This window comes from Peromyscus maniculatus, chromosome 5 (assembly GCF_049852395.1).
Source record: "Peromyscus maniculatus bairdii isolate BWxNUB_F1_BW_parent chromosome 5, HU_Pman_BW_mat_3.1, whole genome shotgun sequence".
NCBI classification, from domain to species: Eukaryota; Metazoa; Chordata; class Mammalia; order Rodentia; family Cricetidae; genus Peromyscus; species Peromyscus maniculatus.
Window position 1 is genome coordinate 104,297,117 of NC_134856.1, and position 27,828 is coordinate 104,324,944.

Sequence of the window (27,828 nt, forward strand, 5' to 3'; positions counted from 1 at the left end):
AATAAAAAGGTGTTTTTCAATGATCAGTGACCTTAAAGAGGATTCAGAAAAGCAGGATGAAAGACCATGCAGTACATTCAGGATGTAAACCAGGAAGTCAGCAGCACAGATGAGATGTTTAGCAAGAAAATTCATCAACAAACAGAAACATTAGAAATGGAAAACTCAACAAGCCAAACTAAAAGCAGTGAGAAATATTACCCAAAACACTAAATGTATCAAGCAGAAAACCATCAGGGCCTGTATGACAGTTTAAGGAACTGCTACACTCTGCTATATGGAGGCAGCAGTACAGAAATGAGCGTGACCACAGCTTTCCAGAACTCTTTATGATCAAGAGTGGAGACCTTGGAAGCCACAGGCTAGGGGAGTTTATATCCTACACACTACAGGGAGAGGCTACATGTGAGCTCTGTGCACAAAATACAGTGATCTCTGTCTCTCTGTCTCTCTCTCTCTCTCTCTCTCTCTCTCTCTCTCTCTCTCTTTCTCTCTCTCTCTCTCTCTCTCTCTCTCTCACACACACACACACACACACACACACACACACACACACACACACACACACACCTAAATTTAGAGAGAGCTCTAACTCACAGTTAGGTACAACCAAGACTGAAGAAGAATAAAAGGAGAGAATGTATCTGTACAGCAGCCCCCGGCCGTCCAGGGCTGACACCAAGTCTCAGTAAAACACAGGCAGCAGAGAGGCCAGAGCCTCCCTTTCAGGAGAGTGAAAGACAGACCCGGGCATTGGACAGCACAGGGTGTCTCGGGTGAGACTAGGAGCCTCATCTCTTCTACCCACCACCTAGCTTATCCACCTCAGCTGACACAAGACACACTCCTGTGACTGGAGAAAAAAGTCTCCTGAGTACTAGTTCAATATGACCACTCAGTGCATTCCTTCACACCAGGGAGTAGATAGGCACTGGGAAGGAGGGGAAGGAGGGGTGGAGGAGGGGAGTGTGAGCTAAGCAGCTCTGCAGAGGTGACTGTGTGGACAGTGAGTCCACTGCTCTCTCCTTGGATCTGCCCTGCTGGCTGAGGACAAGTGAGAACTAAACTTCATTTCTCCAGCTGCTGTTAGAGATCCAGAACTGATATGTGGTCCTTCGAGTTAATTATACATGACCCTTCTCCACGGGATCTGGGCAATGACTGAACAATCTGATCACCAAGAGACAGAAGCCCATTGCTTGACAGTGAACCTCTAACTACATACAACTACATACAACTACATACAAACAGGAGGAGAAATGGAGAACTCCTCTGTGGAGCCAGCACTCAGAGCAAGAAACAGACAGACAGACAGACCTCCAAAATGTCCCCTGCTGCCCCACCCCAAACACCACGTCTGAAGACCAGCCACTGACTCGGACCCTGAACAACTTTTGTTCATGGTGTTACTGAGCTTCTTTGTATTTTTCTTTAAACCTTTATTTTTTTATTAGATTGATTCATTTTATCTTATCTATCTTTTATTTATCATTGTATCTGTGTGTTTTGCCGGCATATATGTATGTGTACCACATGTGCTAGATACTTAATTCCCAGGAGCCAGGAAACGCGGGTGCTGTTCGTCCTCACAGCCCTCCTTGTCACCACACAGGGACTGTAATTAGGAACAGAAAGTTTCTGCCTAGGCAAATGGCAGGGCTCCAGGGAGAGTGCAGAGGTGCCATCCAGGATGGAGAGGTACATAAGGAACCCTTTCCCCTGGAGAAGGGAAGTGCTGAGGGTGACATCCTAACTGCAGTGACAGTTGCTGGGAACACAGGGCTAAGGGTGATAAACGGGCCTGGCTGTGCTGTGTGAAGGCCCACCCTGAGCCCCGCACAGACTCCACAGGTGAGTGTTCCATCCCGTCATGGTGGACTGAAGCTGCCTTTCCCCCTGACAGAGATGCTGTGAGGTAGGATGGGGAGAGAAGCGACTAAAGAGAAGGGTCTGGGCTCCTCTGTCACTGTGAAAGAGGAAGGTGACAAGACCCAGGGAAAAAGCGTCCCTCATTCCCACCTGCCATGCAGGAAACTTTCCAGGTCCATGAGGGAGCCGTGTGCAGCTGCGCCGGGTGCTCTGGGCCAGAGATGCTCATCACAGCCCAGGCAGGTCTAGGAGACAAGGGCTGAGATCTGAGCCTGAGTGTGAGGAGCTTTTCCTCTCTGCGGTCTCCAGTTTGTGTGTTTGTCCTCACAGGAGTGAAGGGTTCTGCTCAACAGTATCTGAGATCTGGAGTCCTTCAGCTTCTAAGAAGGGGGTTGGGTGGCTTTGCCCTTCTTTGTTGTGGTTTTATTGTTCCTGAAGATTCCCTGTCCAGGACTCGAACCTTCACACGGTGTGCAAGTGCAGAGAATCGTGGGGGAAAGTGACGTGACACAAAGCCAGAGAACAGTGCTGTTAGAGTGTTTGACACTCAGCAGGCAGGTCCTGAGCACTAGTGCCTCCACTCCAGTGAATCCTCACAACACATGAGTGGTGCCAAGCACCATCCCTACCTTAGTGAGCCTTAACTGTTCAAAGCCAGGAGTAGAGCGGGTAGGAAAGGCAGGGTCTGACAGACAGGATAGCTGGTCACAAAGCTTGCTGATTTTGCAATAATCTTTCTCTGATTTACTGATTTCTCTTCCATGTATCTGGACCTTGCATCTGCCCCTAGAGTCCACGATCTATTTCTGAAGGAAAACCCTGACTTGATTAGTTTCACACAGGTTGCTTTTTGCTATTTCTTACATGCTGGGGGAGTTATGCATATGAAGATATATATATATATATATATATATATATATATATATATATATATATATATGTATGTATGTATATTCCCAATCACCCTGGAATAGACGTGTGTGCGAGTGTGTGTGTGTGTGTGTGTGTGTGTGTGTGTGTGTGTGTGTGTGTGAGAGAGAGAGAGAGAGACAGAGACAGAGAGACAGAGAGAGAGACAGAGAGAGAGAGATTTTTCCAGCTAAGTTCTGACACTGTGAAACATGAAATCAAAGACAATTTCATGGTTATAAATTTTGCTATTGGCATCTAGGAGATCACATAGGTACATCTAAAAAGGTATCAAATTATAAGCAGTTCAGTACAGAAGCACTTCAAGAGAAAATAAAGCATTGTTGGCAAGTTCTTAGAGGATAACCCATGCCCATCACTAAATTGTGTGAAGCCTGAAAGCTCACTCACTGCACAAGTGAGGAAGTGCTAAACACTTGCCTAGTGGGCCACCCAGACAGAATAGACTCTGGAGGGTCCTCAGCTGTATCAACCTTAATACAAGAGCCCGATTCAAGCATTTCTCCAAAGTCCTCTGTTAGTTCATCTCTGTGATTAAAGTGCAGTTTTAAAACCAACAGTTTTGTTGAGCAACCTACAAACTTTTTGAGCAGGTATTCTGCCAATATTTATAAACTACATACAGAACCAGTGTCTCCGGAGCCTGCTCATTGCCCAGTGCAGGAAGGGAGCTCATATACAGGCAACAGCCTTCCAAGTGCAGGGAAATCGTAAGAGATGAAACTCCAATCAGGGTTCAATAAGGCAAGATAGCTGGCAAAGATCAGCTGTGGATACAGCACATAGTCCTGTGGAAAGGTAAGGGTGAATGCTAACATTTGCTTGGGAGGGGTTCAAAGTAATTCAGCCTGGCGGTGGTGGCGCACACCTTTAATCCCAGCTCTCGGGAGGCAGAGCTAGGTGGATCTTTGTGAGTTCGAGGCCAGTCTGGTCTACAGAGTGAGTTCCAGGAAAGTCGCAAAGCTACACAGAGAAACCCTGTCTCGAAAAAACAAAACAAAAGAAAACAAAAAGTAATTCAGAACTGATTTTGATGTGAACGAGGTGTCAAATTATGGAGGACAGACAGAAATTAAAGTTATCATTTGAAGTTCTATGTGTTTTGGGGAGGATGAAACAAATAGAATAGGCTTCTGCTTCAAAGGCCTCATTTTGACTGCAGTAAACAAAATTTAAAAAAAAAAAAAAAACAGAGGAAAAAGATACCATTCCTAAAATGGTGACAATCACAGTGTGAGATATTGGGGAGGACTCGCAGGCTGGGGGATTTCTGACTGAGAACATTACAAAACTGAACTAACCTTAAAACTATTAGCAACACATGCCTTTGTTGAGATGCTACAGGAACAGTTCCCTGGTGTTTTTTTTTTTTTTTTGGGGGGGGGGTGGGGTGTTCACAAAAGAAAGAGAAAAAAAACAGGATAAATTGGAGTAAACAGGAAATCGTCTTCAGTATGATTCTACACATGCTGATTGGGAACACAACTTTTACTCACACGTAATTCCACATTGAGACCAGTGATCTAGACTTTCATGGCCCACTAATTCACTAACATCTGTATAATTAATGATCAATGGGCTTGGGAAGAGGAGAATACCATATCATCTCCCTGAGAAACTGGACCACTTCACCGAGAACAGCTTTCTGAGAAGCTGTAAGCTTTTTATTAGTTCAGCAATCAGGTGATAGTTGCATATGGGCAATGAAGAGGACCAGGATGAGGACCAGCACAGTCCAGGAGCCTGAGGTCACATGGGTGTGAGGAGAGAAAAGGAAGAGGCCTGTTAGGACTGTGTTGTTTGGAAAACTGCCAAAGCGATGCCATGCATTTAGTTTTTGTCTGGGAAGAGCGTGGTCATGTGACTGTTGATGAAGGATGAAGGAATTCAAAGAAGGGTCTTTGTGAAAGCAGAATTAATGAAGTTTATTATGGATATGATAAGATAAAAAGGGAGATTATGGAATCTACTTTTAAAAAGGAACTACTTGTTTTAAATAAGATAAGTAATGAAAATTTTTTGGTCTGAGTTTATCAGATGTTACTGGACTGGACATTGTTAATATATATAAAATGGAGTTTTTGTCTGGATCTGTCAAATGTTAATGGACTAGACATTGTTAATGTAATCTTGACTGTATATTGCATATACTTATTGAAGATAGTTTTTCTTGTATTAGTTATAAGCTTTTTTAAATTTTAGACAAAAAGAGAGGAAATGTGGTGGTATTGTGTTCCCCAAAATATTGTGTACTCTAATAAATTTATCTGGGGTCAGAGAACAGACAGCCACTAGATTCAAAGGCTAGAAAATGGTGGCACTCACACCTTTAATCCTAGCATTCCAGAGATAGAAATCCCTCTGGATCTCTGTGAGTTCAAGGCCACATTGGAAATAGCCAAGCATGGTGACACACACCTTTAATCCCAGAAAGCCAGCCTTTAATCCCAGGGAGTGGTGGTAGAAAGCAAAAAGATATATAAGGCGTGAGGACCAGAAACAAGAAGCATTTGGCTGGTTAAGCATTCAGGCTTCTAACACAGTTCAGCTGAGAGCCATTGGGATGAGGACATAGAAGCTTCCAGTCTGAGGAAATAGGACCAGCTGAGGAACTGGCAAGGTGAGATAGCTGTGGCTTGTTCTGTCTCTCTGATCTACCAGCATTGACCCCAATAACTGGCCTCGGGTTTGATTTTATTAATAAGAACTTTTAAGATTCCCTCTACAGTTTATGCCCTGATTGTAGCTAGCACCACTTCTGTGGGAATGGAAAATAGACAAACCAGGAAAATAAAAAATATGATCAGGCACCATCAAGGAAAGAACCATATGTGTTTACATAATTGATATAATTATTTTCATCAGAATAAACAGAGAAAATCTTACATGGATTTCTCAAATGATTTTCCCTAGGGCTGTGCATGAAGTCAGAAGATGAAGTGGAATAATACTCTCCACACAGTAATCTTCCTTTCTCTTGCTGGACCTGGAATTGTGGGAAATATCCTAATATTTGTGAGACATGTATACACGTCTGTCTTGGGCACTGAGAAAAAGCCTGTGGATTTTATTATCATCCACTTGGCATTTTCTAATATGATTATTATTTGTACCACGGGAATCAGAGACATAGCCACAGTGTTTTATTTCAGAAACTTCCTCAGCGATACTGGCTGTAAAGCTGTGGTTTATCTGGCAAGGATGGCCCGGGGCCTCTCCATCTGCACCACCTGTCTCCTCAGCATGGTCCAGGCTGTCACGATCAGTCCCAGGACCACCCTTTGGACAAAGCTCAAACCACAGACCTCATGGCAAGTTTTTCCCTTTCTCCTCCTCTTTTGGATTGTTAATGTTCTCATAAGCTCAACTTGCTCTGCTACATCAAAGCAGGTGGGGACTTGAACATGTCTACACTTGGAACATACATTGGCCATTGCTATATGCTGCCATCCAGAAATATAATCAAGTGGCTTTTCCTCTCTCTCATGACTCTTCGTGATGTCACCTTTCAGAGTCTCATGGGCTGGAGCAGTGGGTCCATGGCTCTCCTTCTTTATAAGCATCAGAAGAGAGTCCTGTACCTTCACAGCTCCAGGTCTGAAAACAATTCCCCTCCAGAAATCAGAGCGACATGGAGTGTTCTCATTCTAATGTCCTGCTTTCTTTTCTTCTATTGGGTAGATTTCATTCTCTCCTTTCACACTGGTTTCACAGTGACACACAGTTCTCTTTCCCTAAATATTAAAACATTTTTAGAACTTGGTTATGCTGGGTTTAGCCCCTATGTTCTGATTAGCAGAGACATCCGTGTTCCTAATGTCTTGCATGCTCACTGAGAAGCTTGGGAATTACGTTTACACATATTCTCTATGAGCTAAAGGTATGTATATTGTAAGCTAATTTGCCATGGTGAATTTTAGAGCTGGGGGACCTAATGCTCACTATGTAGCATAGGCTGACCTGGCAGTCAGTGCATAGCACAGGCTGACCTTGAGATACTTTGGATTTCCAAATGCTGGTGTTACAGGCATTCCCCCACCAAACTGCCATTTGCCTAAATGTCCTACAGTATCACAACATTAAATTAAATATTATAATAATAAATTTTCTTTCCTTAAAAAGTCTAGCAGTGCACAATCTTAAGACTAGTTCAGGGTTTCTAGGCAGGTAGAACTCAGATTCTTACCATCTGCTTCCTATTCCTCCATCCCTGTCATGGGACATTTTGCTTCTCCTTAGCACTGGGGAAAACGCTGGAGAAATTAGTATCTATTTTTTCCCCAAAGCCAGAGAAGGAAAACAAAATAGTGGAGGTGAGGAGAGGCCATGTGCTTGTGAGACAGATCTTGCTTCAGAGTCCCTGCGTGCTGCTGTCTGTTCTCAGTGTTAACTCTAATATAAACTTTTTACCCTCAAACAATAAGTCACCCCATTGCCTCCCTAAACCTCCTTTGACACTAAACTTGATATAAGCTTGTATAATGCTAAATGTTAGGCTAGTTCTAAAACTTGGCTCTGCTCTTCTAAGCCCCTTTGTCCTGATGAGGAGGAATGTTGTTATTGCTGAATGATGACAAACCGGTTATCAGTTACTGTTTACACACATTTCTCCAATATATATATATATATATATATATATATATATATATATATATATATATATGTGTGTGTGTGTGTGTGTGTGTGTGTGTGTGTGTATAATACTGATTGTTGTGTCTTAATGTTCTAACATATCAAATCATTAACTTAATCAAGTCTATTAAAAGTAAGTTTGCATTATTTTTTACAAAATTCATTCTAGGCAATCTAAGCCCTACTCAAGGAGTCTAGAAAGCTGAAAGGACAGATCCTTACCCGCCTCCCACCCCGCTGTGCCCACCCATCACACAGCTTTAGATCTCTTGCTCCCTTGGGGAAAGAACTGGAGGTGATTCTGTTGCCAGGGAGCTAGAACTGCAAGTTAAGAAGAAATGAGTAACAGTTGTCCACATTTATATCCCTCAATGGTTATCATGAAGGGAAACACCCCAGCACTTCCTTTTTGTCATGGGCTCTTCCAGGAGCCTTGAGCAGAAGAACAACAGAAAAAAAGGTGTCAGAATGTAACTGTCCAGGCAGGAGAGCAGATATTTTAAAGAGAGACATTTGTCCCTTCTATTTCACTATCATAGTATTGATACTGTGGTGATATTTTATTTGTGCTGAAATGTGGTGATATTTTATTTGTATGTTAATAAATAAAGTTTGCCTGGAGATCAGAGGAAATAGCAAGCCATTTTAAGTAAACACAAAAGTAAGGCAGTGCTAGCACCTGCCCTTAACCCTATCACTTAGCAGACTGGGTCTCTATGTGTTCAAGGCCACACTAGGGAACAGAGACAAGCGTGGTGACACATGCCTTTAACCCCAGTGCCAACCATAGAGACCTGGAGGTCTGTACAGACAGACAGAAAGTGATAGAGCTGTGTAGGAAGAGGAAGTGAAGTAGCTGGGCTAAGAGAGCCAATGAGAGGGCAGAACAGCAAGGCAATAAAGACGCGGATAGACAGGAAGTCGTGACATTTGGAAGCTGCTGAGCTGGTGAGGTAAGGTTGGCTGGTGGCTTTTCCTATTTCTCTGCTCTAAGGCCTTCACCCCTATATTTGGCTCTGTGTTTTTATTTAAGAAGACCATTTAGAAATTCATCTACATGATACAATAAACCCAAAGAAATAACAATTGCCCAGGAGTCATTCCCAGTCTTGCAGATGGGGAAGGTTGAAGCCCTGGGACTCTCAGAGGAGGAACTTGCCCTCCGCACCCCAGAGGGTTCACAGGGTTCTGATGACATGCACCTTCCTGCATTTTCTTCCTGTGTTACACATCGTAACATTGCCACAGCAGTGGGGAGGGGGAGAGAAATCCTTGTGCTTGGTTTCTTTGGCTTTGTCGGTTTGTTTCCTAATTTCCTTAAAGGACAGCAGTTTCCATTTTTCATGTGTATGCCTGCATGTATATCTTTATGATTGGATCGGCGTGTGTGTGTGTGTGTGTGTGTGTGTGTGTGTGTGTGTGTGTGTGTGTGATGTGCATGCACATTTGTGCTCACCTGCATGCATGAGACTGAGGTTGGTGTCAGGAATCATCCTCCATCTTCCATTTTACTGAGTCAGGATCTTTCAGGCAAACACAGAGCTCACCAAAATAGTTAATCTCACTACTCAGCTTCCTCTAGGGCTAGCCTGCCCCTGGCTTCCAAGGCTGGAATTACAGGCAGGCTGCCACCCCACCAGGCATTTGAGTGAGTTAGCACTCAAGCTTGCAAGGAAAGCACCTTAGCCACTGAGCCGCCTCCCCAACTAGGGTTTATGAATTTTCAGTGCCACCCTGTAAGACGGGGATATCCTTTATCTGAGATGAGCTTGCTGACCAGAAAGAAGCTAACTCCTTCCATACTATAATCTCAAGATAGTAGTTGTCTGGCATTGCTCGGTTCCAACACATCAGTTTGGTAAGAGTAAACACAAGATGAGTCCAGACACATCGAAGACCTGAGAGTTTGGTCACCACATACTTGGATGGATGTGACTGTAGCTGCCACGGAGCACAAGCAGGACCCCGGTGTGCATCCCAGGCTTTCTAGCTCAGTGAGAACTTTGTCAGGTAGCTAGGTTCCAGCCCAGAAGGAGATCCTGACCAGAGGTGATGTCAAGAGGGTCATGAAAGCTGAGAAAGTGCACAAACAGATAAAAAGTGAGTGATCATTGGTGACATGTTCTTATGAAGTGGGTTCCTGTGACTGAGGCAAAAGCTGGTGATAAAAGCAAGAATAAGAAGGGTGATAGGGATAAGATAATGTGTCTTTAAGGTGACCAATGTGAAGAATGTCTTCTGGCCTGGATGACGGACATGAATGATGATGCCACCAAGCAGAACTGTACAACAGACATCAAACAGAACAGCAGTGACTCAGACCTCCCCAAGCATCCAGTGACATGTCATCCAGGGATTGCCACTGACACCAAAGCAAGAGAGACCTGGGCTGATGTGAAGGAGTGTCTCAGAGACAAATACACTTCTGACGATCAGGACTCATAGTCTTCCATGGAAAACTTAATGACTATCTCAGGAAGGCAGATTTGCAGAGTTGGGGCTGGCAGCAGAGATTCAGGCACTAAGGACCACACCCTCTAAACAGACAAAGCAGTCAAATGCTTGGCTTGCCAAGGTTTTCTCTGTCTGTAGTCTGTCTTTCACTTGATTAACTACCGTTTTGTAGTACAGAAGATTTTTAAGTTCCTAAATTCCCATTTATCAATTGTCTTGTTTCCTGAACAACTGGAGTCTCATTGAGAACAGCCTTGCCTATGTTTAGATCTTGAATGTCTTTGTCTACATTTCCTCTGACACTTTTTAGTTCCTTGTCTCACATTAAGGTCTTTGGTCCACTGAGAGTCAGTTCTTGTGAAAGGCGGGCTATATAGACCTAGCTCTTTTCTTCTACATGTGGATATCCTGTTTCTGTGGCCCCATTTCTCCATATCTGCAGACCACGCATGCTGCACTAGCAACCTGACATGCAGTACATGCCCACTGCTGTGATAAAGGCATGACTGATGTGGAAGTAGCCAAACACTTTCTGGTTGGACTTGAAATCCCATGTACAGGAAGGAATTCACATCTGACGCGGTAAACCTGGTCCGAAGCGTGTGGCAGAGGTGGGTGGGATGCCCACAGCCCTAGAGGGAAGAAGGAATTCACATCTGCTGCCATAAACCTGGTCCAAAGCCTGCGGCAGAGGTGGGTGGCATGCCCACAGCCCTAGCAGGGAAGGTGCAGCTGTTGTTCTGCAAAATGGACATGATGGGCCTGCCAGATTACAAAATGAGTTCTGAAAACTTACATTTATGCCCATAGATTGCTGCTGCCATAAGCTTTAGTCACAGAAGCTTCTCTCTGAACTGGGCAGTGGTTACTGCAATACCCCATAACTAGACAAATTGCAGAGAGTACGTTTTATAATCATCAACGTTTGTCAATCATATTTCCTCTGTCTTCCTATGAGTTTAATTATAATGTAATGAGGCTAATTTAAAGTAAAATTCATCTTAACTTTAAGATTTTTATTTTGTATACCTTATAAATAAGGACCTTCATTTTATATCATCTTATTTTATCAACATAAATTCAGTACTATTATAGCCTTTTTTTTTTACATAATAAGCAGAAACCTTTCAGTGTAAGAAGAGATATGGGGCCATCAAGATGACTCAGGGTAGAGGAACCTGCTGCCAAGCCTGAGGACTTGAGTTCAATATGCAGCACCCACACGGTAGAAGGAGGAAACTGACTCCTTAAAAACTGTACTCTGGCCTCCATACATACCATGACAGGTGGGCATCCATACAGAGACACACACAATGTAAATATGTCTTCATAAAGCTTTTTAAAAGGTGACTTGGAGGTTGAGATATATAATTTTGTGTTTAGCATGTTCAATGCAAGGTTCTGCATTTATCCCAGCACCAGCTGTAAACACACATACACACACACACACACACACACACACACACACACACACACACACACATACACACACACACACACACACACACACACACACACACACACACACACACACACACACAAAGCCTGGATAAATAAATAGAAAGTGCAAAAGTGAAATTTGAATCCAATATCTCTGGCTCCAGTTTCTTCTAGTAGATCACTTTTTCCAAACCACTTACAATGGATAACAATTGTCTCTATTAAGCAAGTGCAATAATAAAGGGAATGTTGATAATTTATTGCATTTTAATGTGTGAGTTGAGATGTTGTATGACAAGACACCGTGAACAAGGCAGCTCTTGTAAAAGGAAACATTTAACTGGGGCTGTTTACAGTTTTAGAGGGTTAGTCCATTATCACCATTTGGGGGGCAAGGTGGGGGCATGGTGGCACTCCCGGCACTGGAGCAGAAGCTGAGAGTTACCTCCTAATATGGAGGCAGAGGGAGAGACAGAGACAGTGAGACAGAGACAGAAAGACACATCGAGAGAGAAGAGACAAAGATTGGACCAGGTGTGGGCTTTTGAAACCTCCAAGCTCACCCCTGTGACACATTTCTACCAATAATGCCACAGCTCCTAATCCTGCTCAAATAGTGTCCTGCCATGTTGACTAACCAATCAAATACGTGAGCCTGTGAGGGCCATTCTTATTCGGATCACCACATTTCTATTACAGAACTGTAACGAGTCTTTCTCTGTCCCACTAGCCAACTCACAAACAATGACATGGAGACTTCTTATGAATTATGAAAGCTTGGCCTTAGCTTAGGCTTGTTTCTAACTAGCACTTATAACTTAAATTAACCCATTTCTATTAATCTACATGCTGTCATGTGGCTTGTGGCTTTTACCTCTCTTTCTGCATGTCCTGCTTCCTCTGAATCTGGATGGCAACTCCAACCTACTTCCTCTCTGAGTCTTTTCTGTACTCAGAAGTCCCACCTAACCTTTTCCTGACTAGCTATTGGTCATTTAGCTCTTTATTAAACCAATCACAGTGACACATACTCACACAATGTAAAGGAATATTCTGCAACACAGAACAAATATCTAAATTTTCTAACCATACTGTTTGAGCCCCATAGTGGAAAAATCAAATTGAATCCTTGTTTACTCTGCCCATGGTCACGCTCAAGATGGTTGAAGACAACCTAAATTTTTTCTTAACTTGTGGAGTTATTTCTTATTTTCATTATTTCATTTATCGTATTTGATTCTGTTTCATCCTATCATATTACCATCATTTAATTCCAAATGCCAGGGAATAAATCAATGCATCTTAACTATGGCCTATTTGCAGACACTTGGGGAATCTCTTTCTTCAAGTTCTTTAACATCTCCAAGTCTACAGGTGTTGCAACTTCTACTGTGTCTCATATTTTATTTCTTTTAAAACATTGACTCATTTTATGTACGTGTGTGTGTGTGTGTGTGTGTGTGTGTGTGTGTGTGTGTGTGTGTTCATAGGCACATACATGCACTATGTGTGTGTGTGGAAGTTGGAGGTCAATACCCAGGATCTGGCTCTGTCTTTCTACCGTGGTTCTGAGAAGGAACTCAGGCTGTCAGGCTGGGCAGCAAGCTCTTTTCCTTGCTGAGCCATCTCTCTGTCCATTTAGTTTGATTCAGTTTTCCCTGCTGTCTCCCTTTGTTAAGCAAGATAACTTCCAGGGTAGCCTTTCTCCTCCCAACTTGTGTGTCTTTGCTCCAGAGCTTTGATGTTTCCTGGGTTAGAGTTGAACCTCAAACTGATTCTGCGCTTTAGTATTAAATGGCATTTTAGCTTTCAATAGTATGCCAAGCTGCATAATTTTTCCATTTATGATCAAACAATTAAAGCTGAAACACTCAAAGATGTCCCAAAAAGTCTCTTATTGAAAAAAATCAAATAATCTGCTGTGTGTAGCCAGGAGAGTGCCCTCGAGGAGCTGTGGGTGGCCCTTGACCACGAGGTCTGAGTTTTGATTCCTGACCTCTAAGGGAAGCTTGGATTTGTTCTATATGTGTGGATGCTTTTGAAGGTAGATTAGAGGAAGAAGAATAACTTGCTGTTGTGTATTGTCATGGGATTAGGAAAATTTCTGCAGTCTGTTTTTAGTTTTCCTCTGGTCTTACCCATATCTTTTCCCTCAACCTTGTTAATAACTGGGTCACTGTGATCTCTGTCAGATCAAGTTGATTTTCTGATTTCTAGATGGGGAGGAATTTCTGTTTCACATCCAAGAACTCCACCACCATGTCTCCCATATAGGCGTATTTATACGGGACAGTATGTTAGCATAGAGGAAACCATGAGTTTTGGTCCCCAAGGTTTGCATATATTCTAAATAACTGGAAAGCCAATCTGAACCCTTCCTCTTCTTCCTAGTTAATATTACATTATTACTTTAGAGTCTACATGGCCAGTTCTATCAGCCATGGTGACATAGTGAGACCCTGGCTCAAAAAAAAAAAAATAAATAAATAAATAAATAAATAAAAATAAAAGCAAACAAAGAAAAAGCAACACTTCTCCAAACAGACTTATAGCTTGACAAAAAATGACTGCCCTTACCACACTGGTAATGCAAGTCCACATTTCCAGCACCAGGGAGACTACAGCAGACAGATTGTAGCTTAGAAACTACCTAGAGATAAATAGTAAGAACTTGTCACAAACGAGGCTAGCACTACACTGGAGTGAACTGAAGGGTTTCAAGGTCTCCTTGCTGTGCTGAGCCCAAAGGGGAGTGCTGGGTCAGCCTGTCAGGGTGAGGAGTCCCAGGTCTTATTGTACTTTCAGGATTCTTGCAGGTCTTTGCTCCAAGGAAGCAGCACAAAGACGTCAGCTGTCATCATCACCGTGTCAGGAAACTCTGCAGAGTCTCAGCCCCTGTGCCAGCTTTTCTTCTTCCTCTACAATCATTGCACTGTTTGGCTCACAGGTTATCCCAGCCATTGTTGTGGATTAACTAAGGATGTGAGCTGAGAAAACACACAACATGAAGTCCAAACATGTTCTGTAACTATCTTCCCGTGTCCCCAGACCAGTCCTCCACCCACATTTCCAAGCTATGAACCAGCTCAGGGACACACATAAAAAAAAATGTATTTTTCAAATAAAAAATGCATTGGAGAAGATATTTTGCTTTTGTTTCCACAGGATATGAGAGGCTGTGGATTCCTTTAGAGTTAATATGGATCAGATTTGATCAGGTGAGACCTCTTGAATATTGACAGGTGATGTCTATCAGCAAAGTTTACTGCTGGTCTTCCCAGGACTTGGTCATTATCTCAAAATTTTCTCTCTGGTACCCTAAAGATGTTTCATCCATAGACAACAGGAACCAGTATAGAGAAAACTATGCTCACATTCCCAAGAGTTGGGAGATGTGTGTGGTCTTTGGTTATTTGATGGGTTATGGATATTTATTATAATTTGGGGAAATACAGGAATGATGAGATAAAAGGGAATATTATTGAATCTTCCTTAAACTAAAGAACAACTGTTAATCTCAAATATTTTGTATTGGTATGGACTTTAGTATACTGATACAAATTTAAGGTCTTTTTTGTTTTAAAGTATTGTATATATGTTTCTACTATTGTTTAAAGGATTTTTTTATAGATACAATTTAAGGTCATTTTGTTACCACATATTGTATATATGTCTCTACTCTTGTTTACAGTATTGTACCTATGCAGTTCATTTAAAAATGTAAGGTAAAGTTCTAGTTTTTTTTTTTTAAGTATTGTTATAATCTATATAGGATAATCGAGGAACATAAGTCAGTAGTCATTTATAACAAATCTGTAGATATGTTAGGTATATTTTCTAGGTTAAATAAATATATTTTAGATATATGGTCTTCAAATACTTCAAAGACCTATAAAATATGTCATTTAAAATGTTTTGTTAACTTAAAGTTTTTCATGACAATAAGACACATCCACACCTGACGGCACCAATTTATTTCAGAGAAGAGATGGGCACTGAAGAAACTCATTACAGAGTTTGCTTTCATTGTGGCAAGGTTAGCCACTGAGCAAAGAATCTGTTTTTGTCTTTGACTGCTGACAATGTGCTGTGCAGACTGGACATGCAAAGCACACAGGAAAAAAAAACCCGATGAAATTGCTAAAAGAAGGTAGGACAGTCTTTCCAAATTCCTGCTTCACAAATAGTCTGTCAGATATTCTGCTCGACACAGAGAAAAGCAACTGATAAACTTTTCCAATACAAGACAAGACAGTCCTTCACATTTCCTGCTTCACTGATAAGTTTGCCTGATACTCTAGGCCTGTAGGCTGAAGATAGTTTCCCCAAGGTTGCAGAAGGAACTTTGAGTGATGTCCAGACAGTCAGATGTCATTTCTAGAGCTTTGGAAGTTGCCTGCAATGTACTTTTTGTTTACTGAAATAATATTATCCTTCTGGGGTCTTTGATGGAGTTAAGACTAGACAGTTATGGTTGCAGTTTTCCTTAGCTATGATAGAGAGTAAATTAAGTGTAAAACTTGGGATTCATTATGATAGGATAGATAATCCAGTATTTTCGCTGAATATGCTAACTACAAATAGAATATTGTAAATATAATTCTTACTTGACAACTGCTTTTGTTGTGTATAATTTTACTATGTTAAAGTGAAAACTTTTCTTTCTATTTAGACCAAAAGGGAGAAATGTTGGAGAATATTATTTTAAGGTGTGTTGCTTTTATTTATGTTTCATTTGTTTAACTCTGTGAAACTTTGTTACTGTGCCTGTCTAAAACATCTGATGGTCTAATAAGAAACTGAATGGCCAATAGCAGGGCAGGAGAAATAGGCGGGGCCAGCAGGTACAGAAGATAAATAGAAAGAGAAATCTGGGAGGAAAAAAAGTAGAAGGACGAGCAAGAAAAGAAAGAGGACATTAGGGGCTAGCCTACTCAGGCACACAGCCAGCCAGAGTAAGAAGCAAAATAAGATTACAGAAGTAAGAAAAAGGTAAAAAGTGCAGAGGCAAAAGGTAGCTGGGATAATTTAAAGTCAAGAAAAGTGTCAAGAAACAAGCCAAGCTAGGGCTAGGCATTTGTAAGTAAGACTAAGCCTCTGTGTGTGACTTATTTGTGACGCAGGTGGCAGGACCCCCAAAAAAGCAAAAACAAACAACAGACAGCATACTGTCCATAGTTGATGCAGAGGCAGTTTCTTTGCCCAAATGGCTAGCTTTTGCCATAAAGAAAACAAACTCCATATGCAGTTTCTTTGATGCCCATCATCCTCTCTTGAAACAAATTACCGCTGTCAGGAGCAGATGTATCTGTCTCATTGTCATGAAAAGTCATAGGTTATTAAACATATATAATGCCACATTCTGTAGGCCTTTGACGTGTTTGAAGACTATCTAAATATATCTCTGTATGACCTTGAAAACATACCTAACATGACTATAAGTTTGACTATTATAGATGACTATTAATCTGTATTTCTTAGTTATACATTACATTTTAAATGAGCTGCATAAACACAATACCCCAAACAAGAGTAGAAATATACATACAGTATAACAAAGTTAAATTTAAATTTGTATCAATGTACCAAAATCCATAATAATGTGAAGTATTTTGAGATGTATAGTTGTTTTTAGAATTAAAGTAAATTCAATAATCTATGCCTTCTCCCTTATTATTCCTATATAATGTCCCTTTTTCCATTAGAAAGAGTTCTTTGAATTTAACTCTTTTGTTTAGCTTTTTTTCTGACTATAACCAATAACAACTTGTAACCAACCCTCCTAAACAATTAAAAAATTTTTTATATTTAGCCATTTTAATTTTTATTATGTATTTTATTTTATTTTATTTTATTTTACAATACCATTCAGTTCTACATATCAGCCATGGGTTCCCCTATTCTCCCCGCTCCCACACCCTCCTCTTACCCCCAGCCTACCCCCCATTCCCACCTCCTCCAGGGCAAGTCCTCCCCCGAGGACTCTGATCAACCTGGTAGACTCAGTCCAGGCAGGTCCAGTCCCTTCCTCCCAGACTGAGCCAAGTGTCCCTGCATAAGCTCCAGGTTTCAAACAGCCAACTCATGCAATGAGCACAGGGCTTGGTCCCACTGCCTAGTTACCTCCCAAACTGATCAAGCCAATCAACTGTCTCACCTATTCAGAGGGCCTGATCCAGCTGGGGGCCCCTCAGCCTTTGGTTCATAGTTCATGTGTTTCCATTCATTTGGCTATTTTTTTCAATTATTGAGTAGAACTGAAATGTATTATAAGCCACAGTCATCCTAGGGACCTCCATGCTATATATATAGCCTCTATGGTCCTATGGGTTGTGGTCTGATTGTTCTTTATTTTATATCTAGAATCCACTTATGAGTGAGTGCATACAATGGCTATCTTTCTGGGTTTGGGTTACCTCACTCAGGATGATTTTTTCTAGTTCCATCCATTTGCCTGCAAATTTCATGCTTTCATTGTTTTTCTCTGCTGAGTAGTACTCCATTGTGTATATGGACCACGTTTTTTCCATCCATTCTTCCATTGATGGGCATCTAGGTTGTTTCCAGGTTCTGGCTATTACAAATAGTGCTGCTATGAACATAGCTGAGCATGTATCTTTATGGTATGAATCAGCATTCCTTGGGTATATGCCCAAGAGTGGGATGGCTGGGTCTTGAGGTAGTTCGATTCCTAATTTTCTGAGAAACCGCCATACTGATTTCCACAGTGGTTGTACAAGTTTACATTCCCACCAACAGTGGAGGAGTGTTCCCTTTGCTCCACATCCTCTCCAACATTGGCTGTCATTGGTGTTTTTGATCATAGCCATTCTGACAGGTGTAAGGTGGTATCTCAGAGTCGTTTTGATTTGCATTTCTCTGATGATTAAGGATGTTGAGCATTTCTTTAAATGTCTTTCAGCCATTTGGAGTTCTTGTTTTGTGAATTCTCTGTTTAGCTCTTTAGCCCATTTTTTAATTGGACTGTTCAGTATTTTGATGTCTAGTTTCTTGAGTTCTTTATATACGGTGATCAATCCTCTGTCAGATGTGGGGTTGGTGAAGACCTTTTCCCATTCTGTTGGCTGTCTTTTTGTCTTATTGACTGTGTCTTTTGCCCTGCAAAAGCTTCTCAATTTCGAGAGGTCCCATTTATTAATTGTTGTGCTCAGGGTCTGTGCTGTTGGTGTTTTATTTAGGAAATGATCTCCGGTGCCAATGCGTTCAAGAGTGCTTCCTACTTTCTTTTCTATTAAGTTTAGTGTAACTGGATTTATGTTCAGGTCTTTGATCCACTTGGACTTGAGTTTTGTGCATGATGACAGATATGGATCTATTTGTAATCTTTTACATATTGACATCCAGTTATGCCAGCACCATTTGTTGAAGATACTTTCTTTTTTCCATTGTATAGTTTTGGCTCCTTTGTCAAAAACCAGGTGTTCATATGTGCATGGATTAATGTCAGGGTCTTCAATTCGATTCCATTGGTCCGTATGTCAGTTTTTATACCAGTACCAAGCTGTTTTTATTACTATAGCTCTATAGTAGAGTTTGAGGTCAGGGATGTTGATGCCTCCAAAGGTTGCTTTATCGTATAGGATTCTTTTAGCTATCCTAGGTCTTTTGTTTTTCCATATGAAGTTGAGTATTTTTCTTTCCAAGTCTGTGAAGAATTGTGTAGGGATTTTGATGGGGATTGCATTGAATCTGTAGATTGCTTTTGGTAAGATTGCCATTTTTACTATATTAATCCTACCTATCCATGAGCATGGTAGATCCTTCCATTTTCTGATATCTTCTTCAATTTCTTTCTTTAGAGATTTAAAGTTCTTATCAAAAAGGTCCTTCACTTGTTTCGTTAGTGTTATCCCAAAGTATTTTCTATTATTTGTGGCAATTGTAAAGGGTGATGTTTCTCTGACTTCTTTCTCAGCCCTTTTATCATTTGTGTATAGGAGGGCTACTGATTTTTTTGAGTTGATCTTGTATCCTGCCACTTTACTGAAGGAGTTTATCAGTTGTAGGCGTTCCCTGGTAGAGTTTTTGGGGTCACTTATGTATACTATCATATCATCTGCAAATAGTGACAGTTTGACTTCTTCCTTGCCAATTTGTATCCCTTTGATCTCCTTTTGTTGTCTTATTGCTCTAGCTAGAACTTCTAGTACTATATTGAATCAAGATGGGGAGAGTGGACAGCCTTGTCTTGTTCCTGAATTTAGTGGTATCACTTTGAATTTCTCTCCATTTAATTTGATGTTTGCTGTTGGCTTGCTATAAATTGCTTTTATTATGTTTAGAAATGTTCCTTGTATTCCTGATCTTTCTAAGACCTTTATCATGAAGGGGTGTTGGATTTTGTCAAAGACTTTTTCAGCATCTAAGGAGATGATCATGTGGTTTTTTCTTTCAGTTTGTTTATATGGTGTATTACATTGACTGATTTTCATATGTTGAACCATCCTTGCATCCCTGGGATGAATCCTACTTGGTCGTGATGGATGATTGTTTTGATGTATTCTTGGATTCGGTTTGCCAATATTTTGTTGAGTATTTTTGCATCAATGTTCATGAGGGAGATTGGTCTGTAGTTCTCTTTCTTTGTTGCATCTTTGTGTGGTTTGGGTATCAAGGTAATTGTAGCCTCATAAAAATAGTTTGGTAGTGTTCCTTCTGTTTCTATTGTGTGGAACACTTTGAAGAGGATTGGTATTAGTTCTTCTTTGAAAGTCTGGTAGAATTCTGCACTGAAACCATCTGGTCCTGGGCTTTTTTTGGTTGGGAAACTTTTGATGACTGTTTCTATTTCTTTAGGGGTTATTGGTCTATTTAAATGGTTTATCTGGTCTTGATTTAATTTTGGTATGTGGTATTTATCCAGAAAATTGTCCATTTCTTCCTGGTTTTCCATTTTTGTGGAGTACAGGTTTTTGAAGTATGATCTGATGATTCTCTGGATTTCCTCGTTGTCTGTTGTTATGTCTCCCTTTTCATTTCTGATTTTGTTAATTTGGGTGCTCTCTCTTTGTCTTTTGCTTAATTTGGCTAGGGGTTTGTCTGTCTTGTTGATTTTTTTCAAAGAACCAACTCTTTGTTTCATTGATTTTTTGTATTGTTCTCTTGTTTTCTATTTCATTGATTTCAGCCCTCAATTTGATTATTTCCTGGCGTCTATTTCTCCTGGGTGAGTTTGTTTCTTTTTGTTCTAGAGCTTTCAGTTGTGCTGTTAATTCATTGGTATGGGATTGCTCCATCTTCTTTATGTGTGCATTTAGAGCTATGAATTTTCCTCTTAGCACTGCTTTCATAGTGCCCCATAAGTTTGGGTATGTTGTACTTTCATTTTCATTGAATTCTAGGAACTCTTTAATTTCTTTCTTTGTTTCTTCCTTGACCCATTGATGTTTCAGGTGGGCATTATTCAGTTTCCATGAGTTTGTGGGTTTTCTATAATTTTTGTTGTTGTTGAGGTCTAACTTTAAGGCATGGTGGTCTGATAAGATACAGGAGGTTATTCCAATTTTTTTGTATCTGTTGAGATTTGTTTTGTGTCCAAGCATGTGGTCAATTTTTGAGAAGGTTCCGTGGGGTGCTGAGAAGAAGGTATATTCTTTTGTGTTAGGATGGAATGTTCTGTAGACATTTATTAGGTCCATTTGTGTCATAACATCTGTTAGGTCCTTTATTTCTTTGTTAAGTTTCAGGCTGGTAGATCTATCTTTTGGTGAGCATGGTGTGTTAAAATCTCCCACTACTAATGTGTGGGGTTTGATGTGCGTTTTAAACTTTAGTAGTGTTTCTTTTATGAACTTTTTATGCTTTTGTATTTGGAGCATAAATGTTTAGAATCGAGACTTCATCTTGGTGGATTTTTCCCATGATAAATATGTAATGTCCATCCTGATCTCTTTGATTGATTTTAGTTTGAAGTCTATTTTATTAGATATTAGGATAGCTACACCAGCTTGTTTCTTAGGTCCATTTGCTTGGAAAGCCTTTTCCCAGCCCTTTACTTGGAGGTAGTATCTGTCTTTGAAGTTAAGGTGTGTTTCTTGTATGCAGCAGATGGATGGGTCCTGTTTTCTTATCCATTTTGTTAGCCTGTGTCTTTTTATAGGTGAGTTGAGACCATTGATATTGATGGATATTAATGACCAGTGATTGTTAATTCCTGTTATTTTTTGTGGTTGTGTTGTGTTGTCCTTCTGTGGTGTATGTTGGTGTGGGATTATCTGTTGCTTGATTTTTCATGAATGTGTTTAGCTTCTTTGGGTTGGATTTTCCCTTCTAGTGCTTTCTGTAGGGCTAGGTTTGTGGACAGGTATTGATTAAATCTGGTTTTATCCTGGAATATTTTGTTTACTCCGCCTATGGTGATTGAGAGTTTTGCTGGGTATAATAGTCTGGCTTGGCATCCGTGGTCTCTTAGTGTCTGCATGAGATTTGTCCATGATCTTCTAGCTTTCATAGTCTCTATTGAGTAGTCTGGTGTTATTCTGATGGGTTTGCCTTTATATGTTACTTGGTCTTTTTCCTTTGCAGCTCTTAATATTTTTTCTTTGTTCTGTGTGTTTAGTGTTTTGATTATTATGTGGCAAGGGACTTTTTTTTGGATCTAGCCTATTTTGTGTTCTGTAAGCTTCTTGTGTCTTCATAGGTATTTCTTTCTTTAGGTTAGGAAAGTTTTCTTCTATGATTTTGTTGAATATATTTTCTGTGCCTTTAAGTTGGTATTCTTCTCCTTCTTCTATCCCTATTATTCTTAGGTTTGGTCTTTTCATGGTGTCCCAAATTTCCTGGACGTTTTGTGTTACGACATTTTTGTCTTTAGTGTTTTCTTTGACTGATGAATCTATTTTCTCTATTGTGTCTTCAGTGTCAGAGATTCTCTGTTCCATCTCTTGCAATCGGTTGGTTATGCTTGTTTCTGTAGTTCCTGTTCGTTTAGTCAGGATTTCTATTTCCAGCATTCCCTCAGCATGTGTTTTCTTTATTGTCTCAAATTCATTTTTCAGATCTTGGAATGTTTCTTTCATCTGTTTAATTGCTTTTTCTTGGCTTTCTTTGATTTATTCCCATGTTTTGTTCATTTTTTCTTCCATTTCTTTAAGGGAGTTTTTTATTTCCTCTCTAATGGAGTTTTTCATTTCCTCTTTAAGGGTAGTTTTTATTTCCTCTTTAAGGGAGTTTTTCATTTCCTTTTTAAGAAAAGTTTTTATTTCCTCTTTGAGGGAATGTTTTATTTCTTCTTTAAGGGCCTCTATCATCTTCTTAAAGTCATTTTTAGGGTTGATTTCTTCTGTTTCTTCTGTCTTGGTATTTTCAGGTCTTGCAGATGTAGAATCACTAAGTTCTGATGTTGCCATATAGGTCTTTATGTTGTTGCCTGTATTTTTGCACTGGCATCTACTCATCTCTTCCTCTGTGCGGTGCAGGTGGTGTCTGTGTCTGAGAGTGCCTCTCTTGTTCTAATTTTCAGTCTTGGTTTAGTAGGAGTTCTTGGTTAAATTGGTGCTATTGGGCTGTTTCTTCAGGGGCAGCTGATCTCAGTCGGTGAAGTATATACTTATGATTCTGGTGATCTGGTTTGGTGGCTGGACAGCGCCTTCTTCTGTGTTCCCAGATCACGTTTTGTTCATTCGTCAACTCCTCATCTGATCTTGTTTCTTCAGACTTCAAACTGTAGGCATCTGAATCCTCTCTCAGATGGGTTTCAGCTGAGTGGGGTAGTCTCCCCATCACCTCCAAGTTGTTGGGTTTCGCAGGATCAGCAGCTGGGTCCTGGGTTGTTCTCAGACGGAGTGTTCAGATTCGTTCTGGTTCCGTCCCATGGAGATAGCTTCTTCCCCAGGTGTTGGGGTTAGAGGCGTCCCTGTTCCAAGCTGCGTCTGCTTGTCTCATCGACGGGCCTGTCTACCTCTGCGTTACTCTGCTGGGCCTGGATGTCCCCATCAGCTGCCACTGGGTCTCTCTGCTTCTGTGGGCCGCCGCCGGACCTGTATGTCTCTGCCAGCTGCCACCGGGCCCGTCTACCTCTGCGGGCCGCTGCTGTGGACCTACCTTCATCTGCTTGTCTTCACTGCCAGGCCTGTCTACCTCTGTGGGCCGCCACTGGGCCAGTATGTCTCTGCCCGAAAATTTTTATAATCCACTGAAAACCAAAACCCACCCATACTCCATCTCTTGGGAATGTGGGCTTCATTCTCTAGACTACTTCCTGTTGTCTATTGGCACTGGTATCTTTGGGGGAACTCTGAGAAAATAAGGATAATTGTGAGGTCATGGCTAGAATAGTATGTGAGGCTGGACCATGTAAGCCAGCAGTCTTAAAGCTGTTTTGAGTGCAGAATTCTGAGGAGACAGTAACAGAGGCATTTTGAGATGCTTGATCACCTGGGCCATCTGTTTTTTATTGGTGTCTGGTTCCCTTGCTCTGAAAATACATAAACTTTTAAAAGTAGCATACATGTCTGCATTAACACAAGTATAGACAATGCATTATACACACATTAGCCAAAGAAGTTTTTTTTTTTGCTTTATATTTGAGCAACTAAAATATACATTATTTGTTTTGTAGGTTTTCTATGTTTATTTCTTTATGTCTGTAGTCAGGATTTTTAGAAGGTTTTCCCAATTAATTGATCCATATGAACCTGAAATGAATCCACAGCCTCTCACTTCCTGTGGAAATAAAAGCATAACCTCTTCCAAAGTAACATTTTTAATTCCATTTTGAAGACAGGAAGTTATGAAAATATATAGGTTGGCTTAATCCAGCAGTTTTGATAATCCAATGCATCTTAGTAGCTGTTATTCCTTCATTAGCAATCAGAAATTCTAAAGAAAACACAATAAAATGCAGGATCCAGACTCTGTGTAGTTCCCATATTTATGTGGTTTATTTATTTATTTTACTTATTTATTTATTTACTTATTTATTTATTTATTTTACTTTACTGCTATGGATATCACTCTGTATGCTGTGAATGTGTTGTTCTGATTATTTACTAAATAAAATGCTGATTGGCCACTAGCTAGGCAGGACGTATAGGCAGGAGAAGCAGAGAAGAGAATTCTGGGAAGAGTTCGAGGTCACCAGGCAGACACAGAGGAAGCAAGATGTGAATGTAGAACTGAGAAAAGGTAGCAAACCACATGGCTAAATATAAATAAAAATTATGGGTTAACTTTAGGTTAAGAGCTCATTGTCGGGCGGTGGTGGCGCACGCCTTTAATCCCAGCACTCAGGAGGCAGAGGCAGGTGGATCTTTGTGAGTTTGAGGCCAGCCTGGGCTACCAAGTGAGATCCAGGAAAGGCACAAAGCTACACAGAGAAACCCTGTCTCGAAAAAACAAAAAACAAAAAACAAAAAACAAAAAAAAAAAAAAAAAAAAAAAGAGCTCATCAATAGTTAGCCTGAGCCAATGGCTGAGCAGTTTTGATTAATAAAAGCCTCTGTGTGTTTACTTGGGTCTAAGCGGCCACAGGGCAGTGGGAGCCAGGCAGAACCAGGAAAACTTCAGCTACACTGAACTTCTTTTTTAAGACTTTATAATTTTTAAACTACTTTTTATTATATGACTGTATATATCTTTTCTCTTTTCTTTCCCAAGCCTATGTATATTTTTAAACACACTGTAACCTGTTTAGAGGTTTTTTTTTTTTCATCTGGATCTGTCTTTACAGAGCATCTGTATTGTTCTTTGGTTGCATGAGACCAATCTTAAACTGCCATGTTAGTTACCTGGCAATGCTCAGCTCAGTGCATTCCTTGGCTCATGGCATTGGCAGCTGGCTCCTCCCCTCTTGGTTCCCTGAGAGCCTGGCTTCATGGCCAAGGGACTGGAGGGAGCCACATTTACTGCCCCAGCTCTGGGCAGTTGTTGGGTCCATGCTGCCTCCTAGCTGCTCATTAACCCCAGGTCAGCATCCAGGAGCAGGCCTCTTGAAAGAGCCATGCCCATGTTTGCCACTAGCACCCAGCCAGGAAGCTGCCTCTTAAAGGAACCACACCTCTGTTTGCTGCTGGCACCCAGCTGACCCAACAAAAGGCAGTTGCCAAGAAGCCATATTTGACTCCATTTGTGTGTGTGTGTGTGTTTGGAACCCTTTATTTCTCTTTAAACTTCCTCAGGTTTTATGTGGATCTACGTTGCCTCACGTTTCAATGTTGAGTAATAAAATGTTTGTCCTATATATACAATGTTTTTTTCCTGCAGAGAATGTTCACCAATACAAGACCAATTACACTTTTCAGTTCATTCAAGTGTTGTGACTGGTGCATTGATCATCTAGTGACTGACTGATTGCACAGTACAAATCATTCTTTTGAAGTTCTGTAAAATCTTTTCTATGGATGCAATCTTAAGACACTTTGATGAATCAGGTACAAGATATGGAATTTCTTGGACTAACAGGATTAAATCACTATAAATTTTGATAAAATTTACCAAATTCATCTTCATGCTTTCAGTCATGGTAATATAAAAGGCAATTTTACAAATTCTGATTAAAGTCATTTTCTCAGTGCTTAAGAGATGGTTCACTTAAGAGCAGTAGCTGGTTTCACTGAGGATCCAGGTTCAATTCCTAACAACCACATTTTGGTTCAGAACCATAAGTCTTACTCCAGTCAGTAACAGGGCATTAGATAATCTCATCCAGCTTCTAGAGGCACCAGGTACGCACAAGTTACACATACATAATGCAGACAAACTATTCATACACAAGAAATGAATACAAATATAAAATGGCTAAAAACAATAAAGTCCCTTCACAAGGGTGGCAATATAAAGAATGAGGTTTCTGTATCACTATAATTTGCTAAAGTCTCCCTCCCTCTCCACTCAAGGCTTGAGTTACCAGGAAGATTGTCTGACAATAAACACATGCTTAAACTGTTTTGTGGGATTTTGTCTTACTCACAATATTATAGAACTGAAAGTTTTTTCACACTCATTAATAGATGAATGAGAGAGATAATTTATTGAATTCTTTCACTGAGCATGCCAGCACTCAGCCAGAAGTCCATCCCTGTGAATCAACACAAGAGGGCTAAAGGTAGCATAACCAAGGACCATAATTTCTTGGATATATATCATCAAGGAATTGTATTGTAAAGAGAGACTTAAAAATAGAGAAAAAGCACTATTAATCCAGTAGAAGAAAAGAAAACAGAGCATCAGAAGGAGGACACTCTGGGCAGCTCTCAGCTCAGGGGGAGTTCTGTAGAGAAGCTTGGCCTTCTGAAGGTAGAGGACCTGCTGGTGGTGCTTGTGGAGAAGAGATACCATGTAGCCACTGGCCCCTCCCATGGCTCCCTGAAACACTGCATCTCTCAGGACCATGAGAAGGAGAAGAAGCCCCTTTGTTTTCTGACTTTCTAGCATAAAATAACAATGGTTGTCATCTTTTTCAAGCTGTGACATATTCAGGTTTATACTTGTAATGGAGTGGATTAGGTTCACACTTATCAAAGCATTGAGTATCCAAAAGAAAAAAAAGAATGGAAGGATGTGCCATGCAGACTTAGGTCTGAGCCTCCTCCACCCAGATGCTCTGGGACTGATGATGATGGCCTGGACCACAGTGAGGAGACTGCTGGTGCAGATGGAGACACCACGGGCCACCCTTGACAGGTAAACGATGATCTTACAGCCTATGTCATCTAGGAAGTTTCTCAAACCAAAAGCTGCTATTGTCTTTGGCAATCCTTTTACAAGGAGAAGTATGATGTTTGTAAAAGCCAAGTGGATGAGAATAAGGTGTATGGGTTTCTTCTCAGGGCTTCCCCACCAACTGAACATATAATTCACAAAGATAGAAATGTTTCCCAGAGTGCCAACCGTAGTCATTAAGAGGAAAATTATTTTCTTGATAAACTTCAAAACCATTTCTTTCTTCTTAGGTAGAAAACTTTGTGTCCAGGATATAAAGACTCTTCAAGAAAGCATCAATAATGCTAGACATAAATCAGAAAAGCACATTTTGCACAATGGCACTTTATAGTGTGTAAGAAGCAGCAATGGACACAGGTAATGTGTGCAGATTAGGTCCTTGAAATGCCTCCTTTTTCCCACTGTGCACTCTGAGAGAGTGTACTCTGACAGGTAAGTTTGGTAACTGCTATTCAAAATCTAAAGTTTTGAAGGAGATTTATATTTTTGTGCTGTGCACTAGCAAGGTTGACTTGTTCAAGTGGAGTGTGTCTGTCTGTCTGTCTCTCTCCCTGTCTTTTTGTCTGTATGTCTTCATACCTGGATTTTCCTAGTTAACTCTCAGCATAGCTGAATTGAACTCCAGTTTCTCCAACCAACATTTCTTCCTCTGTTTCTCATTCCATTTCATCATATTTCCCCACCTGACTCCCAAAGCCTGAGGCTCATGCTGAATCTGTATGCCTTCCCCAAATCACCTCCCAGACACTGGGAATCTCTGCTGGGTCAACACCTGTAACATATCTCAGATTTAGTACCTCACCCTCCACACTGTCTCCTCCT

At 40.7% G+C, this 27,828-nt stretch overlaps 2 pseudogenes; one reads left to right on the plus strand and one right to left on the minus strand.

The window, feature by feature from the left end:
- The first annotated feature begins 5,733 nt into the window (after window positions 1-5,733).
- On the plus strand, window positions 5,734-6,635 carry LOC102924944 (vomeronasal type-1 receptor 4-like; annotated as a pseudogene).
- A 19,683-nt stretch (window positions 6,636-26,318) lies between these two features.
- On the minus strand, window positions 26,319-27,313 carry LOC143273179 (vomeronasal type-1 receptor 4-like; annotated as a pseudogene).
- Between the last annotated feature and the right edge of the window lie 515 nt (window positions 27,314-27,828).